This window comes from Vanellus vanellus, assembly GCF_965231255.1.
Source record: "Vanellus vanellus genome assembly, chromosome: 5".
In the NCBI taxonomy this organism is placed as follows: domain Eukaryota; kingdom Metazoa; phylum Chordata; class Aves; order Charadriiformes; family Charadriidae; genus Vanellus; species Vanellus vanellus.
The window spans coordinates 3,663,795-3,675,927 of NC_138910.1; positions in this window are offsets into that span (position 1 = coordinate 3,663,795).

The following is a 12,133-nucleotide window of genomic DNA, read 5'->3' on the forward strand; positions in this document are numbered from 1 at the left end:
CAATTTGCTGGTAAGAATACTCCCCAGCAAAACCAAATCACTCACAAAAGAAAACCTCCTCTAAAAAAAAAAAAAAAAAAATCCCTTTTATCTGACAAACTCCTGAATTAAGTAATACTGGGATGCTGAAAGATCACAACGGAGATGGAACAAAAGAGAAAAGTCGACTGACTGTAGAAAAAGCGCGTCATTCAAATGTGCCTGGCAAAGGCTACGCTGGGTTTGGTGTCTTGAGCTGTTTTTACCTCATCATTCCGGCTGCTGTCATTTTCCGTGTGAAACAAAAAAGACTTGCAAGCACGGGGTACCGCTAACTGGCTGATGGCTTCTTCGCTTGAGGGCAGGAAACCAATGTGGAGCAGATCTGTCTTCTTCCATTTTGGTGGTGACTTCGTGTATTAACGGGGTATTTCAAATGTTTAGAGAGTGAAGTTTGAGATGAGGGCAGGGGAGTTTATGCTCAAAGGAGCAGTTCATGCTGGGAGCTGGGCTGAGGAGCACGTGCTGAGCTGGCTGAGAGGGTCGGGGACAGGAGAATTGGAGAATCTGATGGAAGACCCAGCATGGAAGGCATATGGTGCAGAGGTAGAAGTGGACCAAGGTTTTTTCAACCAGCTGGAGGAAGCCTCATAGTTCCTGTGGGGAACTTAAACCATCATACAAGGACAACTAGTTAGGGTGGAAGCAATGTAAGAGGTGTCTGGAGACTGTTAGGGACAATTTATTGATGTGCCCCCTGGATGAGTTCATAGAATCATAGAATTATAGAATGGTTAGAGTTGGAAGGGACCTTGAATACCATCCAGTTCCACCCCCCTGCCCTGGGCAGGGCCACCTCCCCCCAGCCCAGGTTGCTCCCAGCCCTGTCCAACCTGGCCTTGAACACCTCCAGGGATGGGGCAGCCACAGCTTCTCGGGGCAACCTGTTCCAGTGCCTTACCACCCTCACATTAAATAATTTCTTCCTAATATCTAATCTAAATCTCCCCTCTTCCAGTTGGAAGCCATTCCCCCTCATCCTATCACTACATGCCCTTGTAAAAAGTCCCTCTGCAGTTCCTCAGGGGAGGTGCTCTGCTGGATGGGGTAGTGAAGAATGAGAAGGAGCTGGCTGGGGAGGTGCAGATCAGTGGCAGCTCTGGCTGCAGTGACCTCAGGATAATAGTATTTAAAACATTTAAAATGCTCTGGGAAGTGAGGAAGGGGATGAGGCCTCGAGTGACTTGATCTGGCTTTGAAGTTGGCTCTGTTTGGAGCAGGTGTTTGGACCAGAGACCTGTGGAAGTCTTATAGATGAGGTTATTCTTTGAGTCTCTGATTTCTCGGTTCTGTACCAAAACTGGAAATTACTAGAATTTGATTTTAGGTGGTCAGAAACTTTGTCCTGTGGATTTGCTTCAGTATTAGATGATTTGTAGACCTGTCGTTTCTTAACGCTTCTGTTGTTATTTGGCTTTTCGTCCTTTTTGGAGATTGCATGACATTTTGGGTTTGGTACTTTATCACAAAGGAAAGGAAAAGTATAAAGCCAGATATTACATATTGGCAGCTCTTCTTCTTTTAGTCTTCATAGTCTCATCTAAAGTATGTTTTATCTTTTACTGATTTTAGCCTTTTTCTGTTGAACAATCAAAATACAAAGTAAATGAAAATTCATGTTCGTGGTGATTGGAGATGTACTTATTTTGAACTGTAGGAAATAGCTGACTATAATTTTAAAGCATTAAAATAATTTACTAGCCATATCTAACAGCACTAAAATAAAAATGTCTTTAATTTTTCTTCATATTTTGTTCTTTTTAACACCTTTTTCTCTTTTCTTTCAATACAGACACTCTAGTTAATGTTTTCACTCAGTTTCTACTACATTTGTGTAACATTACAGTGGCTGCTCTGTAAATACCACGATTATTTGGTTATAAGAACTAGGTCAGTTTATAAAAAAACAAACAAAACCCCCACTAAGTGTGTTTTCTTTTAGTAAAACTGTGTTTTGCTGAGTTATATTGGGCAAACTGGTCCAGCTGCGTTGCTTTCAGGTTTTTTGCTGTGCAAAGTGCATTACTTGTGCTTTATTTTAAAAGCTAAAGATGTGCTTGGGAAGGCAGATACCTACCTCCAGGTTTTTAATTTGGGTTTTAGATTATTTTCTGAGAGCTCGAATTCTTATAGGGCATCAGGAAACTTTTATCTAGCCTGGGTGACTGTACTAGCCCTACCAGCTTTCAAGACCTTCTGAGAATTTTGGAGCTGCATGGAGTCAGACGAAACCTTTACACCTTATGTTCAAATTTTGATCATACTCCGCTTTTGTCAACTTTCTTCTGTACTCCCTCTAGTGTTAAATGTACTGCATGACTGAAAATAGAAAGCAAATACAGATTCGTATTCACCCAAACCCAGTGAAAGAGTGAATGTGATCTTTTCTTTCTTCTTGCCTGAGTTCCTTTAGGGTTTGCTCTCGTGGGACTCACAAGCCCATTCGAGCTGATACCAAATGTGGGTCGTGTGCCCAGGTTTGTTTGAAAAATTAGGGTTAAATTGGGCTTTAAATATCAAATTGCTTCAAAATTTGCCAAATACAAAATAGGAGCAAGAAAAAGCCTTTGCTGTCCTTTGGCGCCTCATAATTAGGCAGAATTATCGGTATCTGAATGAATCTCATAGTCAAGCATCTATTTGTTGCAGTTCCTTGCAGTCACATCTAAACTGGTGCTGGAAAGAAAGACCTGGATGAAAGCAACTCGGATTTTTCAGTTACATAAAACTCTGAAAGGCTTTTACAAATTGCTTCTGTGTGGGAGGCAGCTTGCTGCAAAGCTGTCACTTGAAACTTTATCAATCAGAAGACAGTACCGTTTTTAATTATGCAGATTTTCAAAGTAAAATAACTTTTCCTTGCACGAAAATGTAGAACCGAGTCAGGTGAGATCTGGAACAATCTGAAAGATTTTGAAGAGTTTGCTCGGCTTAATTGAAACAGCTTCAAAAAGCTCGCTCTTGTGAAGAAGTATACTATACTTGAAGCGTTTTAGCTTTCTTCTTCATAAAAGAAAAACCTTTTCTCTCCGTGTATATAGTACAAATTGTCACTAACTTCTAATTATCTCTCTATCCAGCAAAGGACTCCATCTCCGTGTATCCCTGAGTCTCTCTGTAGTTGTAAAGATCTCCACTCTCTGCATTTTTATGGCCTAATTTAGGAGCCTCGAGTCCTAAAAGAATATGATGTTGTAGAATTTTCTGTCCATCAACACTCAGCGGGGGCAGAAAATGCTGTGCTCTTTTTGCCGAGTGTCTAATAAATCCTTTCCTTGTGGAGACAGTTTGAAGTTCTCACCAAATAGGTAAAATTGCTGCAGACATCCTGATGTTTGCTAGGAAACCTCAAAACCTCTCAGCTGTGCTTTCTGGTTTGACTGTTACATGAGATGCCATGATGTCATGTCTCCTATATCTTCAGAGAGAAGAAACAATGAGTTGAATTTTATGCTGCTTTAGCAAGATAGACGATCGGAAAGGAATGTGAATTAATCATGAACACTCCATTTTGCTAATGTGTTTTGTGATGGGAGAGAGAGAGAGAGTGTTTCCTTTCGCTCTTTTACTTTTTGGGTTGTTTGACTTCATTAGAAGTTGAATTATACTGTTTGTTCTCACTCTAAGAAACATGCATTGCTAACGTGTCATGTAGTTATGACTGACTTGTTCTCTAAACCCTCTTCTCCAGTGTTTATTGTGCAACAGAGTTGGCACCACTACCTGTTGAAATTTGATAAAATCGTGACTTCTACCAGAAAGACGCACTTCTGAGATTACTGTAACAAAACCCAGAAGCTATTTCCCCTCTGATTTTTGCTGGCTTTTCCACTGGTTACCCCTTTTTCTAATTTTGACATCGTCTTTCTTAATTTCCTCTCCTCTGGCAGTGCCGTCCATTTGCTAAGCCTTCTGCATGAAGGATTTCTGAGAAATCCTAACGGTATCGCCCAGCACGGGGGTGACTCTGACCTCCTCCCCTTGCCTGTGCGTGGTGTAGCCGGTAATAAAAATGATGGATTGCGCCTCTCCTTCTCAGGTCCTTTCAAACGCTTAGGTGACCCAGTGCTCATGCTCAGCTGTGTGAGGATAGGGTCACAGGTCCTCACCCTCTGACTCCTTGCAGATTCCCTTTTAATATTGTTATGGATGTGCCTTTGCCTTTTTCTTGTTCTTTTTATGCATCAGCCTGGAGTCAGCCTTCTGGCAACTTCCCTTCCCCCCGTTGCTTTGTCTTCTCCTTTAGCTCTGTTTTAAATCACGTTGTATTTCTGGATTCAACACCTACAAGGCTGTGACCTCTTCAGTGAACTTGAAGAATAGGCTATTCTGTGGGTTTTCGTCTCCCAGGGTCACAACTGCTGACTGGGAGTAGGGCACATGAAAGTCAACTGTCCTATTTTTTTGGCATTCAGACTCAAAGCCAAAAAAAGAAATGTGGCAGTATCTTTGGGAATTTATGTCTCCCAATCCATGAGTTCTTTTAGGTCAATCAAACAAAAGTGCCAACTGCTATGGACGTGCTCTTTTATCCCTCCGTCTCCTGAACTCCTGGCTCAGCAAAAAGAAAAAAAGCAGGACTGTTGCAGCTGTAGAAACTGGTCTCCAAAGAGATTCTCGCGGTGCCAGAGATCACAATCTCTGTCTCTGCCCTTTCTTTTGTGCTCCAAGACCTTTGAGCGCAAAGACATTTCAAGAGAACCTCATCTGAACACTGGCTTTCTGTTCTCAGGCTGGAAGCAGAAGTCCTTGACTCCATCTGGGTAATCAAAGGGAATGCGAAGTTCTTCAGCACAGCCCTGTACCACCCCGAGGCAAAGAAAAACTTTTCAGTAGTGTCCAGTAGCACCCTGTGAGGAGCCAGCACATGGAGCGTGTGACCCCTTGATGATCCACTGTATGATTTAGCATGCATCCCTTGGCGTCTTTGGAGCAATCACACTGTTACAGGAACTGTATCCAGAAGCTTCTCCGGATGCCAGTTAGTGGTGTTTGACCTTCGTTACTGCTATTCCCGCTCCGGCAAGATTTGAGGGAGGGATTCGCCTTTGAGCCTGTTCTTGGCTTCTGAGCCCAAGGAAACATAGGTGTTCCTACAGTACTTCAGAAATCCACGTGGAAGGCAAATTCCTCTCTCTTATTTACTTGTCTATGAATTACGTCTGGAAATTACCTACATTTATTTGTAACTTGTTGAGCATCTTGTGATTCATAGGTGTCTTCCCAGTAGTACTGCAGTAGATGGTTATTCACATGTAGCAAAGCCTCCAAATTTTATTTTCAAACTGCAGACTGTGAAGTGGGATTGACAGTTGCTGAAATTGATGGCATTTGTAGTTGTAAAAGAAAATGTACTATTTGCAGTATCTCCCCTACTGCATTTGGATTATAGGTTATACATATAGAGCATTTCTGACATTTCTGCACTACCCCTAATGAAGAAAGAAGAGGGGAATTCAACATTTAAAGAGTTGTAACTGAAAGAAGAGCTCTAGAAGTTGGAAAATCTGCTCTTAAAATTCGCTCACCTCATTTAGGAAAATGGGGTGATTTAAAATGCCATTTTGAGATTGACATGAAAATTTGAAGACTGTATCAGCGACTGTTATGTAAATGGTTCTTGAAAAGTCTCTGGATCATTTACTCAGAGGCGTATTTAAAGCAGGAAATGACTTATTCATGCATATTTTCATGAATTCATACTGTGATTTTTTTTTATTTCCAAGCGACTTGAAAGGAAGCTCGGAGAGTTATAAGCGCGTAGAAACCCACGTGATAAACGGGGGCAGCGGAGTGGGTACGGAGGTGAAATGAAAACAAAACCTGGGAATAAATACTGAACAAACAACTGACGCAACAAAACAAGCTGCATGAAATTGCTGAGCAAAGTCTTGACTTGGGATCTTTTCACTGTGAATGTCAGAAAGTCTTTCAGGAATTTCACTTGAAAACAAAATTAACACTTCAAGCTAAGACGTTCTGATGATATGTACCTGTCTTAGCCATTGATCTGCTGTTGCTTAGGAAGGATTCTGGTTTTGTGTTGTTTTTTTTTTTTTTTTTTTTTTTTTTTTTAATAGGGTATTGTGTGCTTTTAATCCTTGACAAATGATTTTTTTTATGCTGAGAAGGTAAGGTGGTTTTAGTCATGAAAATGACTACGATAAAACATGTCAGGTGAATATCAGAGAAGGTACCAAAACAATTTAGTCAGGGCATTACTGCTTGTGGGGAGGGTAAGGCTTTTAGGCCATTTTTTTCTTGGCCCCTGGGCCAACTCAACTGGGTGAGAAGGTCATCGCAAGTGAATAACTGAGCGTGGGGAAGCACAGAGAGACATGAACTCAGGAAACAGACCAATTCGGCAAAGCTAATTTTACAAGGTTTATTTACACTGGCAGGCGCTTTGCCTAAATAGGATGCAGGAGAGCTGTTTCATTCCTGAATTTCCTACTCTCTCAGGATCCTCTGTAACTTTGGACAAGTGATTTAACCCTTCATTTGACTGATTCCCACCTGTGAAGAGCAAATGCTACTCTCCCTGTTGCGTAAGGGCATCAGGAAGGATGGATCTACGAGCAGCTGGGAGCTACTCAGACACTTCGGTGATGTGAACTGTATGGTTGCCTAGATAATAATCAAGGAGAAACTAATACAAAGATCCTTTCCAATAATATTATTGCTGACCCCAGGTTCCGTAATAATGTATTTGTGATTTGATTTACTCTTTTGAGAAATCTTTTTAATATGTCGTTATTGTTTCTGATTTAATTAATCTCTATCCAGTTCTTCAGTTTATGGGGATCATTCTGTTTGTACTACCCTCTAGCTCGTAGAGCCACAAGATTATTGTAGCACAGAAGAGCTTTACCTGCTATGTACCTTTGGGTAGCATAGTTTCTATTTTGTTTTTTGCTAATACTTTGTTAATTACTGTGTTGCTCAGCATTGTCTTAAAGAAAGATCTGTGGGAAACATCAAACCGTCTCCTTGAACAGTATGTTGGTACCGAAATTATCACAAAGAAAACCCTGTTTGCTGAATGGGCTGTAATTGCACAATTTGTGTATGGGGTTCATGTTGGAAGCTGCGTCCGTAACAGAAAGGCACTGTGGCATACGTTCAATTGACTGTTTCTGCTCCTGTGAAACTGTAATTGAAATATTAAACTTCACACAGGCTTTTCTATAAGCTGGGATTCATTTCTCAGTTTACAGCCACAAGCACCATCTCTAATTTTACATATGGGCTTGAGTATACTTTTATTCTTTGTTCCAATTTTTTTTTTTACCACTTATTAATCATTGCAGGTCAGTTTGACGAGGTGGAGAATGAAGTCTGAGAAAGGCTAAATGTTGACTGCAATGAAAATATATCTTTATATCTAATGGACTAGACGGCCCTCTCTCCAGAGGGAACAGATTCTCTTCAACATGGAGCGTTTTTCAAAAGCTGTTGCCTTCTGCCCTCTAACAGACCAGCTTTGGCAACCAAAGGAGGGTTATCTAACTCAGTGTAATTAATAACTTGAGCGCATTTCCTTCAAGAACGACAGGCTCCTTCAGGCGTGAGTTCGGATTTGGTACCTTTCTTAAATCTATGCAAACCATACTCGGGCATTAGTCTCAACGCTTTGGGCTTTTAAACCACGTACAAGTTCTGCCGAGAGCAGAGTTGGCCTGGAACGATAAAGAATTTCTAGCAAGGATGGCTTTGGCTTCGCGCAGGTCTGGGAAGATGAGTTCATCCTAGTATTGACAACGCTGACCCTCATGGACAGACCAACTGCCACTCCTTTGACTTAAAACCAAAATAATATCTTTTCAGAGAGCCCGGGGGCTTGCTGTTGTGATATTCTCAGTTTTATCTGAGTAAATGACAATGACAATTTCTGAAGATGTCAGAGTGACTCCGAAACAGTAATGCCTTGTGGCTACAAATCTGAATGAAACTGCTGCTGGCTACAGCTGCGGTAGTCTAGATAGAGAATAACATTGATAAAATTAATGTAAAACTTCCATTCTTGTATTTTCATTTGAACTTGTGATGCCTGACTCCATTTTGGAAGTAGAGCTAGAGAAACCTTCGTTTTGTAGTTCATGTTCATCAATGGCTTTTAATTAATAAACTAGAGTCAACGTACTTGCCACAGCCACGTGAGGAGAAATACTGCTGGGATCTCCTTGGCATCGGGCCGGTGTAATCAGCTGTCCCTGGACTTGAAGGCAAAGGTGAAGCTCCAGGGTCGTGCGCGCAAAAAGGTATCAGCGATTGTTTCTCACGTTTACCTTCGCCAGTCGTACGGGAGAGGCACCTTTGCCCTGAAAACGCCTCCATGCCATGTAATCGTTGTTTGTGCTATATGGGATGAGAACTTATTTTTCGTAAGATATAACCGAAAGGCAGAATTCTGAACTGTTGAAGTCCCAGTCTGCTCATTGCCCCTTTTCTGGGGACAATTTAGAAATGTCCTTGGAGGAATCCTGTCGTTTTTTGCCTCCCTCAGAGCCGTCTCCAGCGTGCTCTGGAGGAAAAGGGCATGCTGAGCCTCCATAGTTAGTTTTAAACAAAGATTTAGCCAATGCAGGCAGTATGATTGGATTTTATGGTATTCTATGCATGAACCAAACAAGAGAAATCTTGTGTTCCAAAAATCAGTTTGTGGCAGCAGGAAGAACTTAGTCACGTAACCTCTGATTTGCAGGAGGCAGAAAAGCAAGGAAGAAAATGGTGCTCAGAAAAATTAAGCTTCAATCAAGGCATTGTGGTTCAGAGCTAATCCTTGTTTTTTAACAGAGAAAAAATGTGTAACTCAAACACTGGAGAGAGTATATTTATAAATCTGAATAATAAATCAAGAGAAAAGCATGTGTTTAGGCAAGGAAGTTTCTTCTGTCCCTCTTGAAATATATATATATGGTATTTCTTATTCATTCAAGTTAGGAAATAGGAACTTCAGGGCAGTAAAAACAAAATTCTTCGCTTGGCTCCACAGGGTAATAATTCACACAGTTCATCTCCATGTGATCTACACATGTTAAAGAGAGATAAATCAAGCAATGGATAAGAGTTATTAATTGCCCACATAAAAGAACTTGGGACTGACATCATGCGGGTGGAAGGGATGATCAAACCAGAGTGGAGTTCGCAGAGAACAGTATAAGAAAAACCACGTTTTCATGCGTCTTCCCAGGAGTACTTTGCTATGCCCTCTTTTGCCATCAGCTCCCTGTTTGCCTTTATCCATGGCGCGGGAAAAGCTTTTAAGTGGAAAAAGCAGAGTTAAACCTATCCTTGATATTTTGCTGCTCTGTGTTTAGGCCCTTTAAACGCTGGTAAATGACCATCTTGACTTTCTTCGGTGGACAGGGGTCAAAGCCCGTTGTATTCAGTGCCTCCAAACACCTGATTATCTTTGGTACCTTTTTTCTTTGCTGTCTGCAGGTGAATATCTTGTTAGGATTGAGGTTTGTCAGTGAAACGGATGCCATCCCGGCCTCTGAGTTCCTTGCTCTGTATATTGAAAGAAAAAGCGATAGGTGTGCCGTGAGGTTTCAAATCCTACAAAATTGGATTTTGCCTCAAAGGAAGGAATTGCTGTCTTTTTTGTTGGACTATATCAGTGATCTGTTGCTTATTTATTTCAGAAAGTAAGCGTAAGTGCCTGCATATATAAACATCACTAATTCTTATAGACAGTTTAATAAATAACCGAAACTGTATTTTTCAGTGCCACCACCACTCTGAGCTCCGAAGGGCTGAGCGCTTCTCAGGCAAAACAAGCCGGATCCCTTCTTCTGAGATTTTATATTCAGTAGCCCCAAATCCTCACCGCTATGAAGAGGCTTTTGTGCACACAATCACATCTTTTAGGTATTTAGATATTCAAAGTAACTTCTGTGCAGAAGCATCAAAGATCAGGGCCTAATGGGACAAGAAGCAGAAGAAAGAGCTCATTGTCAGCAGGTAATAACTCCTTGTCATTCTCTGTGGGAGGCTGGTGGAGGTTAAAAAAATCGGGAAAGATCATTGCTAAGCACTTGCCATCTCATCTCTTGGTTAACCAGCACCCAGGATAGCCTGGTTTTGAGATCCTTTCTCCAAAAACTTTTCAATAGCTGTCCTGCAGCCTTTTACTGGAAAGCGAAGCTGCGTTTACTTAGCCAATCTTCTGAGAGAAATAGGTGTAGCTAAGTATTAAAACCACAGCATTATTGGACCCCTCTGGAACATTTGGTCTTCATATTAACTTTTTTTCCATTAGTGTTTCGTATATGTCGTGCCGTGGTGCTTTTGATCCTATTGCTATTTAACGTAGTGCTGCTGTACTTTTATGCCGAACCCGCATTTTTCTGTAAATGCGCATTACCCTTATGGGGATGTGAGAGGGGGCGCTTCAGTGTGGCAATTCCTCATCAATTCACCCTCGGTTGCTCTTCATAACCTATTTGGAAATTTCCTTAAACTCCATCGCGGCAACATGGAAACTTGCGTCCCAACTTGAAATCTTATCAGAATCCGTTTCTGCAGATGAAAGCCTGCTGATTTCGCTCCGACGCCAGAAAAGAGGCTATTTGACATTTGTTTGTTGGCTAATCTGTTTGAGAAATCTTACATAAACTCCGGGAGGGGAGCTGCCAATTTCTGCATGTTGAAGGAGAAATGCTTCCTTATTTGGAGAGGTTTGCTCCTACTCGGGGCCACAAGAGTGGTTTCCAAACGCTTCTGGTATTTGATGACTGCGGCATAACTTTGGAAATCTTTGTTGTGTACTTTATATTCCTCCTTTCAGCTGTTTTGGGATCAACTGATGTGAAAGGGTGGCAGTCAGGGAGAGAGTCCTTCCAGCTTTGCTGCCTTCGGAGGGTTCGCTGGTGGAGCGGAGGGGGATGGAGGGAGGGTGGGCTTTTCATATGCCAAAAATCACCCACAGAGAACCCCGAAACTAAACCACCACCTCTTTTAACCTAGACTTTTTTCTTTTGCTAAGGAAGAGAAAACAGCAAGAGGAGAATATGTCCGAATTTCTGTTGGCCGTGGTGGGTGGCTGCTCATCTTCAGCAGCGGAGAGCGGGGTCCTCACCTGCGCCATGGCCAAGACACCCATGGGCAGCAGCAGCAGGGGCTGAGCCCTTTCCTCGGCCGTGGCTTTCCCCGCACGCTGGGATCCTGCATGCGTTCCCCTGGGACAGGGGTCCCTGCTCTGGCCATCAGGGTCATTCCTGCAGCAGTGGTGTGAAGCCAAACTGGGGGGGGCTCCAGTTGAGCGTGCTTCCATGGTAACTGCCTTCCGTCGGTGGGTCTGGTGCAGAAACATCTGTGCAGTAATCACTTTTGTGGGCTACGGGGTTGCTGCCAACGCTGTAACGCAGGAGGCTTCGGAAATACACGTGGAAAGACCGACCCCGGGGACTAAAGTGGTTATTTGCAGGGGCTCACACGTGGGGAGAAAGCTGCTGCTTCTGCTAAAGAGCCTCTTGCCCCTTCCTCTGCCTTATATGCACTTTCAATGCACCCTCTGCGTTATGCTTTCCTCGGTTTACCTGTTCTTTCTTCTCATATTTGAAGAGCTGTTTGTTTAGAAATGTGTATTGCTGTTTCTCTGGAATTTATTTGCTAACTGCCAGCCCCAGAGTTGGTTTTACATGTTTAATTTTATTATGTTCATGAGGCAACGTTGGCAGGAAAGGCACTATAAAAAGCATTCATTTCATGGAGTGGTACAAACATGTTTTCAGCTGAATTGATGACACTGAATATAAAGCACTTCTCATTTACGCTTCCCCTTAAGGTTTGTTTAATGAACTAAAGTTTTTCATATTACTTAGAGGTGCAGTTCTTTCCACCCATCCAGAAAGGATACAAAACTTAATACGCATTTACAGCTGCCGTGTCTTGTAAAATAACCTATTTAGGAACCTTTCTCCATGAATCTTAGGGTGTTATGGCAGTTCCTCCACTCTTTTCTTTTTTCTATTTCCCCTTGAACCCTTTTATTGTGAAGGTGAGTCAAAATGACTATACCTGAGGAGATCTGGATTCAGAAGCCGGTTGTGAAGGTATCTCGAAATTTTGATGCAGGTACACGTTTACT